Consider the following 6,103-nt stretch of genomic DNA (forward strand, 5'->3'; position numbering starts at 1 on the left):
CAATAAACTGTGGAAAATTCTTCAAGAGATGGGAATACCAGGCCACCTGACATGCCTCTTGAAAAACCTGTATGCAGGTCCAGTTAGAACTGGACATGGAACAACAGACTGGTTCCATATCAAGAAACAAGCATGTCAAGGCTGTATATTGTCACCCTGCTTATTTAACTTATATGCAGAGTACATCAGAAACGCTGAGCTGGAAGAAGCACAAGCTGGAATCAAGATTGCTGGGAGGAATATCAATAACCTCAGATATGCAGATGATACCGCCCTTATGGCAGAAAGCAAAGAAGAACTAAAGGGTCTCTTGATGAAAGTGAAAGAGGAGAGTAAAAATGTGGGCTTAAAGCTCAACATTCAGAAAACTAAGATCATGGCATCTGGTCCCATCACTTCATGGCAAATAGATGGGGAAACAGTGGAAACATGAGAGACTTTATTTTCTTGGGCTGTAAAATCACTGCAGATGTGACTGCAGCCATGAAATTAAAAGACGCTTACTCCTTGGAAGAAAATCTGTGACCAACCTAGACAGTATATTAAAAAGCAGAGACATTACCTTGCTGACAAAGATCTGTCTAGCCAAAGCTATGGTTTTTCTAGCAGTCAAGTATGGATGTGAGAGTTGGACCATAAAGAAAGCTGAGCGCCGAAGAATTAATGCTTTTGAACTGTGGTGTTGGAGAAGACTCTTGAGAGTCCCTTGGATTGCAAGGAGAGCCAACCAGTCCATCCTAAAGGAGATCAGTCCTGAATATTCATTGGAAGGACTGATGCTGAAGCTGAAACTCCAATACTTTGGCCACCTGATGCAAAGAACTGACTCATTTGAAAAGACCTTGATGCTGGGAAAGATTGAAGGCAGGAGGAGAAGGGGACAACAGAGGATAAGATGGTTAGATGGTATCACCGACTCAATGGATGTGAGTTTGAGTGAACTCCGGGAGTTGGTGATGGACAGGGAGGCCTGGCGTGCTGCAGTCCATGGGGTTGCAAAGAGTTGGACACAACTGAGTGACTGAACTGAAACTGAAACATTGCTGCCTTGGATCTTAGTTTCGTCAGGTGGATCCTCCACCGTGGCCCACAGACTCTAGTTGGGGCACGAGGGCTTAACTGAATTATCTTTCTTACACTGGACGGTAAGCACATCTACACTTTGCTTTGGAGGGAGACGGTGTCTCTACCTTTTGAAGGTGTTCTTCTCACAAACATCCTAGAAACGACAGTCCAGACAAAAGGCTGCCAGAACATCTACTCCTAAGATGTGCAGAAACACAAGAGACCATGGAGGATGGGCCCCCAGCAATGACAACTCAGGACATCATTTGCTCGGGCCCCAGACTGAAAAAGAAAGCAGCTCTCCAACGTTCTTGGGGTCCACGGCATGTGGGATCTTAGTCTCCTGCATTGCAAGGCAGATTCTTAGCCACTGGACCACCAGGAAAGTCCCTCATAAAACGTTTAATTAAAAAACAAAGAGAGAGAGAGAGAGTGTGTGTGTGTGTGTGTGTGTACCTGTGTGCTGTATGACCGTACACTCAAATGAGCGGGGCCCCTGTGCTGGGCTGTCTGCTCTCAGGGGCCCACTCTGGTCACCTTCGGCCTGGCCCCTCCTCACAGCACAAGGAGCCCCCAGGTCTCGCCTAGGACTGCCCTGTGCTTCCCCTTCCAAACCAGGGCTCAAACAGCCTCCAGTCCAATCCGAGGACTCCATGGCCTTGCCCTTTTTCTATCCTCCCAAGCATTCTGCTCGGTCTGTGTGTGCACTTCTAAGCGCACAGGTAGCCCTGGGGGAGCTGTTTGTGGGCAATATGAACAGAGCTTGGTTTGGAAAAGGAAGGGCTAACATGTTGGTAAGCACTCATGGCCGTGGCCAGTGTGGGGAAGGAAAGGCGGACACATAGTGGTCTTCCCGTTTTCGCCATAAGATTCTGGAAAGGAAATCGAGAAGAAGGCTGAGCCAGCCTTCCACGCCCTCTCTGACCTCTAGGGACTGGGGCACGGTTCATAAAACCCAGAGACAAACATCAACTCTTCTGCTCCAGTCAACCGCAAACGACTGTAACCCCCGACAGAATGGCAAGCACCAGTGCAGAGTAAAGCCCGGGAACCTGAGTGAGGCCAAGGGATGTTTCACGACCCCGCCCTTCGAACCACAGGCTGAGCGTGCTCCTCTGGAAAGAAGGGCCGTGGATTGTGGCATCCAATGCCCAACAGTTCAAAGTACAGAGGCCTTTTCTAGGTCCTTTTGGCCCCGCCAGGACATGACCAGGAGGCCCACGGGGGACAGCTATTTCTTGTGTTGAGTCCTGTCAGACACGAGGGTTTCTTGGTTCCTACAATAATCCCGCTTTCTGAGGATAAAGCAAATCTGCGACTTGATGGTCATGGCCCAGAAGTAGACAGAACTGAGGGGAGAGCTGAACTCGGGGTATGGTTGAGAAGCTTCTGGAGGTTTAATATTTAGTCACCAAGTGCTGAATGCTTTAGAGTTTGGAGCATTTCTTCTTCTATTCCAGACCAATTTCTGCTTCACAGTAGAGCTGTGGATTTACCATCTTAGGTATTTCTCCACTGCCTCGTTCCCTCCCAAAAGGATTTGAAACAGCTTGTCTCCCTTTAAGGTTAATGTGTCTGGGTCCTAGCGCTCTACAAAGTGCATTTGGTTTTATATGAGTCAGCCAAAATTTCTCTTGGGAAATTGTCAGAGAAAATAAATAACTGAGCGGGGAAAGGCAGAGTCACAGTGGAGGACGCTTGGGTCCGAGGGTGCTGCAAAGATGTCCGCGGAGGCTGCACCGGGGGAACGGGGACCACGGGGTCATTTCCAGGGGCTGTTCCGGAGAACAGGGCCTGGCAGCAGATCGCGCTCAGCAAACGTTTGTCGAGTGGGGCAGCATCTCCCAGCCAGCATGCTGCTGCCTGTGGAAGGGACGGGCAGCAGGTGCCCTTGGCCACAAATGTTACCATTTCCTACATGAGCTGTGCAGAAGGCCCCAGAGCCGGCCCTGGCACTCTGAAGGCACCATGAACTCCTCCAGGGCAGGGAAGAGAGCTCATCTGTATTTACATCCTAAGCACAAGGCATCATGCCTGGCATCTATGTGAGAAAGTGAAAGTGTTAGCTGCTCAGTCGTGTCCAACTCTTTGTGACTCCAAGGGCTGTAGCTCCCCAGGCTCCTCTGTCCATGGAATTCTCCAGGCAAGAACACTGGAGTGGGTAGCCATTCCCTTCTCCTGGGGATCTTTCAGACCCAGGGATTGAACCTGGGTCTCCCGCATTGCAGGCAGATTCTTTATCCTCTGAGCCACCAGGGAAATCCTGGCATCTGGTAGGCGCTAAACTAACGTTGAGTAGAATTTGCAAGCATGCTTTTTATAACTTCCTCCAAGTCATCTATTAGGATGTTGAGCAGTAAACAGATCAGGAACAGAACTGTGGATCCTCCAGGTGCCAGGCTGACAGTCATGCACTAATCCACACAGGAGGGAGGCGAGGTCTAACAAGAAGGAGACTTTTTGTTGAGATGTGATGGTTTTAGTTCAAACGGTAGAACGGGTGTCCCGGGGCCAACTGGACACTAATGAGTGAAAAAGAGAGAAAAGATCAAGGTCTCCCAAGAAGAGGATCGTGGGTAAGTCTTGGGGAAAGGGGCGTTCTTATAACTGCTGGAACAGGGGTAGATGTTTGATTTTTCTGGGACAGAATTGGGTGACTTTTACGAGAAGTCATAAATATGGGCCAAACCTCTGACACAAGAATTTCACTTGTAGATTTCAATTGCTAAAATTTAATCAGCTTCACAAAGATGTTAGTATGTGTACAAGACTGTATACCACAGTATTGGTTATAATGATGAAACATTTACAATGTTTACTTTCAACAAGCACTTAAATAAATCATTGAATATAGTCACTGAATGTAATATTACACCGCTGTTAAAATGGTGACGGAGGGCTAGACCCAGTTGAATGAACATTTATTTGTACTATATGGTTAAGTAAAAAGAGCGAGGTACCAATGCTACCACTTTGGTTTGCTAGAAACATTTATATATGGAGGGAGAGAGAGAAAAAAATTCTTAAAGAATACATATCAAAACGCTAATGGTGAGGACTTCCCTAGTGGATAGGAATCCGCCTGTCTGTGCAGGCGACTTGGGTTCGATCCCCGGTGGGGGAATATCCCACACGCTGCAGAGCAGCTAAGCCTGTGCAGCACAACTGCCGAGTCCTGCTCTGAGCCCCAAAGCCAGGCCTATCGAAACCCAGGTGCCTGGGAGCCCGCGGCTCCACAAAGGGAGACGTCACCACGACGAGGCCACGCAGCGCACGGGGAGAGCAGCCCCCACGATGAGTCCATGCTCCACAACGGGAGATGCCCCCACAGTGAGACCGCGCAGCGCACCGGGAGAGCAGCCCCCACGATGAGTCCATGCTCCACAACGGGAGATGCCCCCACAGTGAGACCACGCAGCGCAACGGGAGAGCAGCCGCACCAACCACGACCAGAGAAAGCCCGCGCATAGAAGACCCAGCGCAGCAGAAACAATTTAGAAAAACAAATAAATACAGCCATGTGTACATGTCAAAAAAAAATTTTTAAATGCTAATGGTGATTATCTTCTGGGTATTAGGAATACAACTAATTTAACATTTTTACTCTTATCTGTTATTTCTAAACTTCTAACTGTGGATATGTGATAGTGTAAAAATAGTAATAATAACACACATAATAAAGTGTATTATACACATAATAATAAAATTACTATACACATACTAGTAAAAGTTAGGACGGGTGAAGTTGTGTCTCTGCTGTTGATTACATTGGTGAGCTTTCTGCTATCCGAAGTGCCCAGCTGGGGCTGCCGTGGTTACCTGGCTGGATGCTCTGGGAAGAAAGCTGAAACTGAAGAGACTACAGCCACTTCTAGCGGCTGATGCTCTGATTCCTCGAAGGAAGACGGTGACATGGGAAAACGCGCATCAGTCCCTTACACACTTTGTCAGGCAAAAGTGGTTTTTCAGAACTAATATGTTAAATTTTTTGCGAGGCTTTTTTGGTTTCATGATGAGAATGTCTTTGCAAATCAGAAATTACATTCTTAGCATTTCCCTCTTTCTGTGACTTCTTCATGAGCAACAGTGTAAGAATTGGAATCTTCTCATTTTATCCCCTGCTTTGGCACAAAATACTGCATACAGACATTTGTATCTGAACCTGGAAACAGAAATAACATTTGCCTCTCATCCCACAGGGTACGCTGGAAGCTCCATGAGGCCAGGGGTTTGTTTTGTTCCAGAGCCCAGAATAATACCTGGCGCACAGAAGGCACTTAGTAAATATCTTTCAAATGAATAAGCAAGTGTTGGCAGAGTAAAACAAGCAACTTGGAGGAAGCCGCTTTGCAAACACTTGCTTTCTCTATACTTACTTTAAAAACATGAGTTTCTAAAGGGAATTCCAAAATAAAAACTCAATTCTTTTTTTTTCATGTAATTAATTTTTCAGATTACTAATATTTTTTAAAAAATCAGGTATGATCTTCATACAGCCATACAAGAAAAAATGAGAACTACAGACTGTGTTCTCAGTAAACACAGTTCAACAGAACTTGCCCTAAACGAGGGAGATATTCTACACCTGCATCTCCGACATGCTAACCACAGGAGGGAGGCATCAGGCACTTGAAATGCGGCTGCTGAGAAAGAGGAGGTGAATTTTACATTTTATTTAATTCTAATTAATTTACATTTAAGTTTAAATAGCCACATATGATCAGTGGCTACTATCTCAGGCGGTCAACTCAAGACTGAACTGCTCATCCTAGTGACAAGGTAAATGCCATGTGTGTGCCATGACGCTGTGTGTAAACACGATCGACTCTCGTCCTGTGAGAAGGGGGTGGAAATGACCCCAGGAAACCAGTGCGCATGACAGCAGAAGATCTCTCCTGTGCTCAGTCACTCAGTCTTTCCTTCTCTTCGTGACCCCATGGACTGCAGCCCACCAGGCTCCTCTGTCCGTGGGATTTTCCAGCCAGGAATATTGGAGCGAGTAGCCATTTCCTTCTCCAGGGGGTCTTCCCCCCCCCCC

Source organism: Bison bison, unplaced genomic scaffold, assembly GCF_000754665.1.
Source record: "Bison bison bison isolate TAMUID 2011002044 unplaced genomic scaffold, Bison_UMD1.0 scf7180017864349, whole genome shotgun sequence".
Lineage (NCBI taxonomy): Eukaryota > Metazoa > Chordata > Mammalia > Artiodactyla > Bovidae > Bison > Bison bison.